This window comes from Elephantulus edwardii, unplaced genomic scaffold, assembly GCF_000299155.1.
Source record: "Elephantulus edwardii isolate Elephantulus edwardi_28Jun2011 unplaced genomic scaffold, EleEdw1.0 scaffold00011, whole genome shotgun sequence".
In the NCBI taxonomy this organism is placed as follows: domain Eukaryota; kingdom Metazoa; phylum Chordata; class Mammalia; order Macroscelidea; family Macroscelididae; genus Elephantulus; species Elephantulus edwardii.
Window position 1 is genome coordinate 20,387,118 of NW_006399761.1, and position 11,589 is coordinate 20,398,706.

The following is an 11,589-nucleotide window of genomic DNA, read 5'->3' on the forward strand; positions in this document are numbered from 1 at the left end:
AAAAAAATTTTCTATTTTTCCAAATGTTAACACATTTGTGTTAGCATTGAAGCCACTTGGTGAGACCTGAAATAAATGTATGTGAGGAATCTTTTCTACTTTCCTCGTTTGTGTAGATGTAGTTATTGTCTATTCTTTTGATTTAAATTATTTTTTTCCAGATTGGCACATGGAATACGTACATTCTTTCGTGTTGTGTGCCTTTCTGTCCACATGTTTGTTCCTAGTTATCAGGGAGTTATCCAGTGATTTTTGTACAGGAGTTGGGCACCATGGATTCTTTGTATTTTGCCTCCTGTGGAGGCCTTTGAATTGCATCTTTAATAAAAATCAAAACGTAAACAGGATACTGAAAGTCAGTATATGAATGGTGAAATTGTTACCTGTCCTGTCTCATGCCATTGTTGTTAGTTAACCGATATTTTTTTACTGAGAAGCAACTCATTCCAGTCCAGCATCCACAGTAAGAGCTCATTAAGTGTGAGGAATTTGTGTTCTTGAGGTGTAACGTTACCCTGGCATGATAATTACTGACCGTGACTTACCCCACAACGTGAGATAGTTTCTTCACAGACAAGGCATGCGGAAATAAGCAGTGGGTTAATTGAAACCAAGAGACACTTCTGAATGACATTATTACCAACCATTAATTGGCTCAGGACCTTTGTAATTTTTATTTAACTTTATGAGTTACCATTTTTTACACTGCTTTTTTCAATGCATTTCTTATATTTTTTAAGTTTCATGAATGCATGCTGAGTTTATTATAATCCATAACCATGTAATTCTTGTAATGTTTGATTCAGTGTTTTGTAAATGAAGTCATATGTATTTTCAGAGTATTTTTGTATGTACTGTAAGATACCATCTTTTCAAAGACAAAACTTTAAAACCTTTATTTGTCTCTCTTTAGTCTAATTTTTTAAACTATTATGCATGAATCGTCTTAAAATGGAAATGTACCTATTATACCACTCAGTGTCAATAGATATATATACTACCTTCACTCAGGCACTAGCTAGCTTTCACTCAGCATTCTGTAGGCCCAGTAGGAAAGCACAGAACCACAGAATGGGTGGAAATACTTGAGTTGCATATTTTAGGATTCATGGGACACCAACTTCCTGGTGGATAAAACTCTAGCCACCCCCTGGCCATTGAGTTAGAATTACCAAACCAGAACGCGGTCTTTCCATTCCTAATCCCTGTTCCCTGAATTTTGTCTCTCTAAAATGGAAATTCTACAGATGATGATGAAAAAATACTTCTTAAAAGGAATGTCAAAGAAAAATAATGATTTCATTTTTCACTTTTTACATATCATCCATGAAGAGAGCTAAAGGTCATTGCAAAGACAGAAGAGAAAGAAAAAAAAATGCACTTAGTGCTTTAAGAAGCAAAAATGCACTTAGTGCTTTAAGAAGCCAGAACAAAGGGAAAAGAGGCTGAAGTGAAAGAGGGGAACAAAAAAGGTCACAGGGCAGCTCGAGAAGACAAAGTATTAAAGTAGGATGTAACTTTAACATCACGTCACCCTGCTGAAATGTTTTAAAGTACATTAATGTTCTAGCAGGTTCTGTTTGGACCCTACTACTATTAATGTTTGTGTCCCAAAGACCGTCTTTCATCCTATATCATCCAGCCAAAATTTTTAAACCTCACTCACTAAGCATCATGTCAGTTCCAACTCGAGTGGATTCTGGGATGTTGCCAATATTAACAAGGCCAGACTGCCTCGTCATTCTCATAGAGCAGCAAGTGGATTTGAACAGGTAGCCTTTTAGTTGGCAACAGAACACCCCTACTACACAACACCATGCACTTATCATTAGAATATACTACAGACTTCCCTACCTGTCTCTGATTATTGTGAACTCTGGCCTCCCATGGTACCCCAGTCAGGGTGAATCGGTCTTCACCTTTCCCAGCATGTTCCTTGTGCCTTAAAACATTTAATTCTGACTTTGATAATGCCAAGTCCACATGTTTGTTTCCCTGATAAGATTGTAGGTTTGAGAATCATGAATGGCCTTTACCATTGTAGGGACACCCTGTTTAGTTTAAAGTTTGAATAGGATTATATAGAAGAGAGACCTGTTGAAGGTCTCCAGTAATCAAAACATAGTTAAGAGCAAAATATGTGTTTCTAATGTTTTCAACTGAAAACTTAAGAAATGTTTTGAAAACAGAATTGTAAGCCAGGAAATGCACACACATAAATGAATGTGACTGGGGATGGATGGATGGATGGATGCATGGATGGATGGATGGATGGATGGATGGATGGATGGGTGGGTGGGTGGGTGGATAGATTTACAACCAGAATTTAAGTTCACGAAACAATACTGTTATTACCCTGCACTTCTTAAACAGTAGAGATTTTTACCCCTAAATACCATCTCTTAAACTTACCTTTATTCTACACTGTAGTACAAACTTTGATAGCAGACAGTACAGGAAAGCACAGTATATCATGAAGCATGAGAGAAATACTAGACATATGGATACTCCTTTCTTCAAGAAAAAACTTAACCAAAAAAAGCATGAGTACATCAAGCAACAATAATGGAAAACAGTGCCAGAAAACTCCCATTTGGATGGTGTCTGAGATACGTGGATACGCAAGTGAATGAATCAGCAGATTTATTGTCTGAAGGATATTTGCCGTCAAGTCAGAACCTGCTCATCGTTGACCTTCTGGTGGATTTTCAGAGGAGACTGCCTGTCCTCTGGAGTAGCTGGTGGATTTGAATCACGTGCCTTTGGATTGGCAGTGCAACTCCTGACCACCAGTCCTCCAGAGCTTCTGTGGGCAGTGCATGACTTAATGTAACCATCCCTCTGTGCCTCCCAGCACACAGACTTGAGTCCTGTGGACACGCTCCAATCCTGATGATCTAGGTGGTACTGAGGGCCTACCTCCACATTTCCTATCCTTTTGGCTTGTAAGATAAAAGATGATGAAGGCTTTGCCCCAGGGAAATGCCCCTTAAAATGATCAAGGCTATCAAAGAATGAAAGAGTTTTATATCTCACTTGCATGCACCTGAAAGTTGAGCAATGAATAAGAAAGACAGAAGAAGAATTGATGCCTTCAGGTTGTGGTGTTGGAGAAGAGTACTGAATATCCCATGAAAAGAACAAAGTGCATCTAAGGTGCTCTTAGAGGCAAGGATGGTGACACTTCATCACACATGCTGCACATGTTGTCCGAGGGGCCTCCTGATACTGGAAAAAGACATTGTACTGGGAGAGGTCGAGGGTCAGGAAGAAGACCTCCGACAGTATGGATTGACAGAGTGTCCAGTGGGCGTGAGCATGCTGGAGATGTTATTGGCAGGATAGGGCGGGGTACAGATCTGTTTATTGTTCAGAGGTCAGTGTGAGTGTTCAGATCTGTGACTGTTGGACTCTAAAGGCACCTAACGACATCCCACCCTTAATCTTCTTACAGCTGCTTGATTTATCAAATCTTGAGGAATTAAAAAAACTTGCACCTTACATCATTGCATACACACATTTTGAGGGGACACAGTTCAGTCCTTGACACATGGTGTTTATGTACTTTTTATTAAGTCAGTCGACCTTGGCTGCCCAGTGCATTTCACCAGTCCCGAGAGGGTGAACTGGCAGTTAATAGGAGCATTTAGCAGCCAGATGGGTTCACGTGAGACTCAGGTCACCAATGGAAGAATCGTTGGTACACAGCTTTCTTAAAAAACATCTTAATGGTTCGAATCCACCAGATGCTCCGCCTGAGAAGGGACAGTCTCCTGTGCCAGTCTGATCCGATTCGATGGTAAACAACATCTCCCCCCCCCCCAAAAAAAAGCATCTTAACACGATCTAGTGACAGTATGAGAAAATAAGGGTCAAAGTATTACCCTTTCTTCTCTAGACCATAATTATAAAAAATAATTTAGTATTTATTGAACACAGGTTAGAGCAGTGGTGACCTAGTGGTAATGAAGCTGCACTGCAATCCCAGAGGCATGTGGTTTGAATCCACCAGGTGCTCTGTGGAAGAAGGATGGGCAGTCTCCTTCCACGTGATTTACTGCCTCTGAAAACCTCCTGGAGGGTCAGCTGTGAGGAGGTATGGACTCAGCAGCGCACCACAGCAGCAAGCTTAAGATGGGTTGACATGGTGCTTGTCAGCTGTGGGCTTGAGCATGTCAGACTGTAAGGATGGCACAGGATAGGGTGAAGTTTTGATCTGGGCTTAGGGTCACTGGGAGTTTAATGCCACACAACAAGAAGCATTTAAGGAGCCCTGGTGGTGCAGTGCATAAGGTGGTGGGCTGCAGTCCATCGTCAGGAGAAAGGTGAACAGTCTCTTTCCATAATGATGTCCAGCTTCAGAAACCCAACAGAAGCTTGCCGAACCTAAGCCACCTCTACAGCAGTGAGTTTATTATTAAGCATTTATGATGGGTCCTTTAAAGCATGCTAATCTCAGTGCGGGGCGTCAGCGCGGGTTTCTCAGAGCGGGCCTGGGTGCGCGTGCTCCGCTTCTTGACCTTTTCCAGTCTGCTTCCAAAGCCACGATGAGTACTGGCACCTTTGTCGTGTGGCAGCCACTCAGTTATCTCAACGGGTCCTGCGGGGAGCTAGCCGCCTCTTCCGGCACCGAGAAGGCTTCTGACCCGGCAAGGGGATGAGTGATAGCGACTTTCATGTGTTCAGGAGAAAAGGAAGTACATTTGGCTGTTCAAAATGCCAAGACTGCCTTTAAAATATGGAGCATTGTTGAATCCTTTGGGAGGCTGCAGGAATAATAAGGGAAGGATGGAAGGATGAAATAAATGGCAAGTCCATTAAAGCTTGGCTGCTTCACTGGCTGGTGAACCTATCGAGCTCCCCAGTGGATCCTGTTGTTATACCAGAAGAGAACCACTTGGAGTGTGTGGGGATAGGAGTGTGGAACTACCCTTTTCAGATTGCTAGCTTGTGGTAGCTCTGTGATCTTTAAACCATCTCCCCTCCTGTTTCTGCTTTACTGCTGACTAAAAGCTATATTGAGGCCGGTGTCCCTCCCAGGGCTCTTCAATGTGGTGTAAGGAGGGTCTGTCACAGGCCGGCTTCTGTGCCAGCATCGTGATGCGGCCAAAATCTCCTTCACGGGAAGTGTGCCCACCGGCACAAAGGTCATGGAGATGGCAGCTAAAGGAATCAAACCTGTGACTTTGGAACTTGGAGCCAAATCTCCACTCATAATCTCAGATTATGTGCCCCTGTGATGGCCAGTCCCTCACACAAGGCGAGGTTTGCTGTAATGGCATGAGGGTGTTTATACAAAAGGAAATCCTTGATAAATTTACAGAGGAAGTGGTGAAGCTCACCCAAAAGATAAAAATTGGAGATCCCCTTCTGGAAGATACAAGGATGGGTCACCTCATTAACCGGCCACAACTGGAGCTAGTCCTTGGGTTTGTTAAAACTGGCAGTGGAGCAGGGTGTGAAGGGTTTTATGTGGGGGAGATTTATATGTGCCTGAAGATCCCAAGTTAAAAGAGGGATATTACATGACACCTTGTATATTAACTCATTGCAGAGGTGATGTGACATGACATGCATGAAAGAAGAGTTCTTTGGACCTGTTATGTCCATCTTCTCATTTGACACTAAAGCCGAGGTTGTGGAAGGAGCCAAGTGAAAGCACTTTTGGACCAGCAGCTGATGTCTTCACTAGAGCCTCAGGCTGGAGTGTGCTGCATTAACAACTGCAACATCAGCCCAGTCGAGATGCCTTTGGTGGATACAAAAAGGATTTGGCAGAGAAAATAAATGGTCATGTAACAATTGAATCTTATTCACAATTGAAGACTATGTGCGTGGAAATGGGCGAGGTTGAGTCTACTTTGTGAAAGTCTGTGGGAAAACCTGTCCACGTGGCCATGGGTGGACGTGGACTATCAGTAACCATTTTGCCAGAAGCAGAGCAATTAAATACAAAATTTCTTTCTGAATACTTTTTTTTTTTTTTTACGTGTGTACCGTCAGATTGGATCTGACTGGTACAGGAGGCGATTGTTCCTCCTTCAGCAGAGCATCTGGTGGATTTGAACCGCGCACCTCTGGGATTTCAGTGCACTTTCCTGCCACTAGGCCACCAGAGCTTGCCTCTGAATACTTTTTAAAATCCAGAATATTTATCATTCAAGGTGAGGAACGGCTCAGGATTTATCTCTTAATTACCTTTTTAATTGAAAATGTGTGTAAGTGCCTTTTATATAATAATCAAGAAACGTGATTTTCTCCCAGTGAATTTCTGTGACATCTTTAAAAGCCAGCGACACATTTCTGGAGACCAGGGAGAGGACTAGGATTAGACTTCTATCCCAGGTCTGACTCACCCACAGTATTAATTCTGTAGCTCGTTTTAAAAACAGTCCTTGGTAAGCTCCTGGTAGAATCAGTAGGCATGATTTTTGCCGATGGTCCATGGAGAACTCCAGCATGGCAACAGAGAGGTGGCCAGAGTAACAGAGGAGGTCCCAGCCTGTACTTGCTGCAGGAGCCCTTTCCTGAGCTGGGACACAGGGTATCTCCCCCTGACATTGAATTCCAGCTTGCCCTCCTTGAATTCCAGCTTGCCCTCTTAGGACAGCAGTTACTTTTCAAATATATATATATTCCTGTATGCTAATATAATACACTGAAATAAAAATAAATCACATTTTAAGTTAAAAAAATAACCAAAAACATGCTAATCTCAAACAACCAATGCTAATGAGGTCATGGACATATTGGGACTTCTGTTTACTGGTGGGCAACCATTATGGAAGGCAGTCTGGTGCTTTCTCAAAAAGTTAGGAATAAAAATACCATATGATGCTGCATAGTGCCACTATTGTAAAACAGAACTGACACTGGGGTTGGAGGGAGACTGAGAAAGATGGGTTCAATAATGTATACTGCATTGAAACAGATGAGGGAGAAAACTGTTTAAAAGGGATATGTGATTAGGTATTAATGTCATGACACGAGTCCAGAGCAAAGGCAGCATAGTGGAGTGGACCTGGGGGAGGGATTGTAAAACAAAGAACTTCTCTGTTACTTTTCAAAGAGAAGATTATACCGGGGGGATTGGGGGGGGGTGGTCAGGGAGAAAAGTGCAACAATAAATGAATGGAAATCCAAAGTGTAAATTTTCATTAAAATTAATAAAATTTAAAAAAAAAATACCATTTGACCCAGCAGTTCCACTACTGGGAATATACCCTAAAGAAACCAGAACCACGACTCAACCAGTTGTGTGCACACCTGTGTTTATTGCTGCATTGTTCACAGTAACAGATGGAAGCAATGGATAGGAAAAAAAGGGTACATTCACACAGTGGAATATTATGCAGCACTGAAAAGCCGTGAACTCATAAAACATTACACAGTAGGAGGGAGCCTGGAAGACATTATGCTGAGTGAAATAGCTCAGTCACAAAAGGATAAACATAACATCGCTGTTACATAATGGGACTGGCATGGGGGTGGAGGGTGGAAAGGGAATGGGGGGAAGTGGATAATGAACACTACAGTAGAACAGATGAGGGGGAAGAGCTGTTGGAAAGGAATGTACATTACAGGTATGAGAACAATCTGGAACAAGGGGTGGGCTGGTAGGGGAGATGAAAACGTGCAACAATCAATAAAAAATTTTTTTAAACAGCCATGCTAATCTTTACTGTGTTCCTGTGAGGTAGCATCCTATTTTACAAATGAGAAAATTAAGACTTAGCAATTCATAAGTGAGCAGCTCCAAATGGCATAGACTATTGAGCACAGCCACAAGGAAAAACTCCTGTTCATTGAACTTAAAGCCGGCCTTCCAAGCGACTTTCCCAGGCTGTAAATCCCAGAGGAGGAGATTGTCCATCTTTCTCCAGTGGAGCAGGGAGTTAATAATAAAGCCAGAGCGGTGCCTACGGACATGATTCAAAAGTCCCACGTGCTCAACCACGGCACCTATATATGCCACAGGTTAGGTGGAGGAGGTACGGATCCCCACCACCCTGCTCCTTTCTTTGGGGCGAGGGGAACCTAGCCAGCAGTAACAAGGGGCTTTGGTTCCAGGCTACTGGGTGGGAGGGGCCCTGTGACTTCCTGCAGAGAATGAAGGTTGCAGGTCAGGAGGTCCATTTCTACCCTGACTGGCACTTAAAACTGCATAACCTTAACGGACAACCTAAAACTGTGCTTTGTTTTCTCCCATCAGAAACACCCACCAAACCTCACCGAGTAGCAATGACACGGAAATAATGCAAAAAAGATCAATAGTGATCTCCGATTTTAGAGAGATGAACAGGCACTCTTCCCAGGAGTGTAGCAAAACTTTGTAGTCCAGGTTGGATCAGGAAGACACGAGTCCAGAAATGTTCTATTCAAGGGAAATAGTTTACCTGTCAGGCTTGAAAACAGACAATGTTGACAATGTCTGAGAGTTTCAGAATGGTCAAATAAGTTCTTAAAGTGAGACACGTACTAAAACTATAATAAAATCACATAAGAATAAAAGATCACAATACACAGGAAGAGTCATTACACAGGATATTACATGACTGGGCTATATTTGCATTGTTACTGGTAGGTGCCATCGAGTGGAGTATGACTCAGGTCGACCCCATGAGCAGCAGACCTGAACCCTGTCCTCTCCGGGGTCATCTCCAACATACGTGAGCCCAATGCTGTGTCAGCCCGCCTGGTTGAGGGGCTTCCTCCTTTGCCGTCCTCCAGCAGTCTGGCATATTGGGAAACCAGACTGCATATTGCACATTACTTTGTAGCTTGGATATCTGAATTCTTGTTTATCACTGTTCTAATTAGTACAGCGCTTCGCTTGTCAAGTTCACTGTACTTGTGGGTAGTTGTGATGCTGAAAGCTGTGCCACCAATGTTTCAACCCTCCACTATTTCAAATGCCAGAGGGGCTGCCCATAGTGGGCAGGTTTTACTGGGGCTCCCAGGTTGAAACAGACTAGGAAGAAGGATTGGCCACCCACTTCTGGAATAGCAGGCCTCAGAAAACCCTATGAACACTGCAGGACCATTATAATATAGAGAATATTGCATTAGCACTAAATCCTAACTATACAGGAGGAGGGTATGAAGGAGAGGTAGTAGGGCACATGTAAGAGCATGAAATCTTCACTTTTAGTAGGTTGGGTTTTTTAAGGCGAAAATTTCTAAATCTGTTATGTAGAGTAGCCAAGGCAGTGGAAGAATACTCAGATGAAAACTATTGCCTCTAGGGAACAGGAAGACCAAAGGGAGCTTAGAGATGACTTGTTCCTTTTTTTAGCCCCCTTGTTGTGTCCCGTCTAATCTGATCTGGACGGCACAGGAGGAGACTGCCCCTCTTTTTCCAGCGGAGCATCTGGTGGATTCAAACCGTGCACCTTTGGGATTGCAGTGCAGCTACTTGCCACTAGTCCACCAGAGCTCCCTGGTTTGTTCCTTTTATTTGGCTTTTCTCTCTCCTTTAAAAAGAAACACACAACAAAAGCCTTGGAGAACTAGTTGACTTTTAAAGTGCATCAGCTATCCAACCAATAGAAGGTAAGACTTCAGAGCAGGTGGACCTATGTGGACATCCCAGCTCAGTCTTTCACTGCTTGTAGAATCCTTTTTTTCCCCTTGTAGAATCTTAAAAGCATTATCTCTGAGTTCAGTGATTGTTGTTAGCACCGTTGAGTCAAGCACAACTCATAGCCACGCTGTGAACAAGTCTGAACCCTGTCCGATCCTGGGCCATCCTCACATTTCCTGACACATTAGAGCCCACTGCAGCGGTCACCGTGTCAATCCACCCAGTTGAGGGTTTTCCTCTCCTTTGTCGACCCTCCACCCTTCCCAGCATCATATCCCTCTCCAAGAAAGAGCAACATGCCTGAAGTGTGTGAGATGAGGCCAGTCATTATGGTTTACTGCCACAGCTGACCTCCCCGGTTCCTCACAGACTCTTAAGTCACACAGGAGGAGATTGCCCGTCTTTCTCCCACAGAGCAGCTACTGGATTGGAACCGCCCACCTTTGGGGTGGCAGCACAACTCTGTATCCCTTAGGCCACCAGAACTCCCTTAATCTGTAGTGAAGATCTATCAATACCTGCTTCAGGAAAGAAGTCCAGGGAAGTAGCAATGGTTGTGGGTCAGCTCAAACTCCAGCCCTGGCACGTAATTACACACGAAGAAACTGAAGTTGCTTAATGACTCTGCTTCAGTTTTATCTTTTGACAAATCATGATCATAGATAGACCCTACACAGCTACCTTGAGGGAAGTACAGTCTTGGAGGCAAGGATGGTGAAACCTCATCTCACCTGCTTGGGGCACGCTGTAAGGGGGAGCCAGTCCTTGAAAGGTGAGGGGTCCGAAGAAGAGAGAGAGACCCTCCACGAGATGGAATGATGTAGTGGCTGTAACAGTAATTTCAAGCCCGGCAGAGATTGTAGGGGGTGGCACTGGATAGGGCGAGGTTCAGATCTACACAGGCACTATAAGCTCAGTGACACCTAGAACAACCTCAGAGAACGGAGCCACGAAGGCACAATGATAAAGGTCAAAGGTTCAAAGCCACCAGGTGACAGGACCCGGCAATGTGCTCCCGTAAAGCTCACAGCCTCAAAATTCCACAAGGCACTTCTCCTCTGCCGTTCAGGGGGGCCACCCTGAGTCAGAATCGACCCAGATTCTGTGAACCAGCAGAGTAACACCCCAGGGAGCTGGTGCATGGGTTAAAGTAGCAGGCACACGGCAGGACTCACAGTCTGTGATGCAGCATTCGGAATGTTCTGTGAAATAGCATGCTTAATGCATCATGCGTGTGTTTGCACTCAGCATGGCATCCCCTTCTAGAAAGGCATCAGCAGAATCAGAGAGGGTCTCTTAGCTGCCCTGTGGTAATATCTCCATTTCCTGTGCAATGACGGGAGAAATATATCTGTTGCCCTACCGCCAAACTTGTCTCCAAACTATTCTCAGAATAGTTGGATACTTAAGTTATTGAATTCTAGGGAGCTCTGGTGGCCAAGTATTAAGAAGTTGCACTGCAATCCCAAAGGCATGTGGTTCGAATCCACCATCTGCTCCATGGGAGAAGGATGGGCAGTCTTCCATATAATTAACTGCTTCTTAAAACCCAATGGAGAGGGGAGCTCTGGTGGCCTAGTGGCAAGGAGCTGCAACTACAATCCCAGAGGCGCACGGTTCGAATCCACCAGATGCTCTGCTGGGGAAGGAGGGACAATCTCCTCCTGTACCAGTCAGATCTGATTTGACGGTACACGCACACAAAAATAATAAAATTTAAAAAAAAACCAATGGAGGGTCAGCAGCTATGGATTGGCACACAACAACAACTACCACCTCTCCTTCCTTTTTTTTAACTTTTTAAAAAATTTTTATTATTTTGTATGTGTGTATCATCAAATCAGATCTGGTACAGGAGGAGGCCATTGCTGCTCCTTCTCCAGCAGAGCATCTGGTGGATTCAAACCACACACCTCTGGGATTGCAGTGCAACTTTTTGTCACTATGCCACCAGAGCTCCCTAACAACCTCTCACTCTTGAAGAGTTCCTCTGGGTTCTTATTCTG

The 11,589-nt window shown here is 43.9% G+C and overlaps 1 pseudogene; it reads left to right on the forward strand.

Annotated features, from left to right (window-relative positions):
- Positions 1–4,738: 4,738 nt before the first annotated feature.
- Positions 4,739–5,867, forward strand: LOC102858808 (annotated as a pseudogene).
- Positions 5,868–11,589: the final 5,722 nt, after the last annotated feature.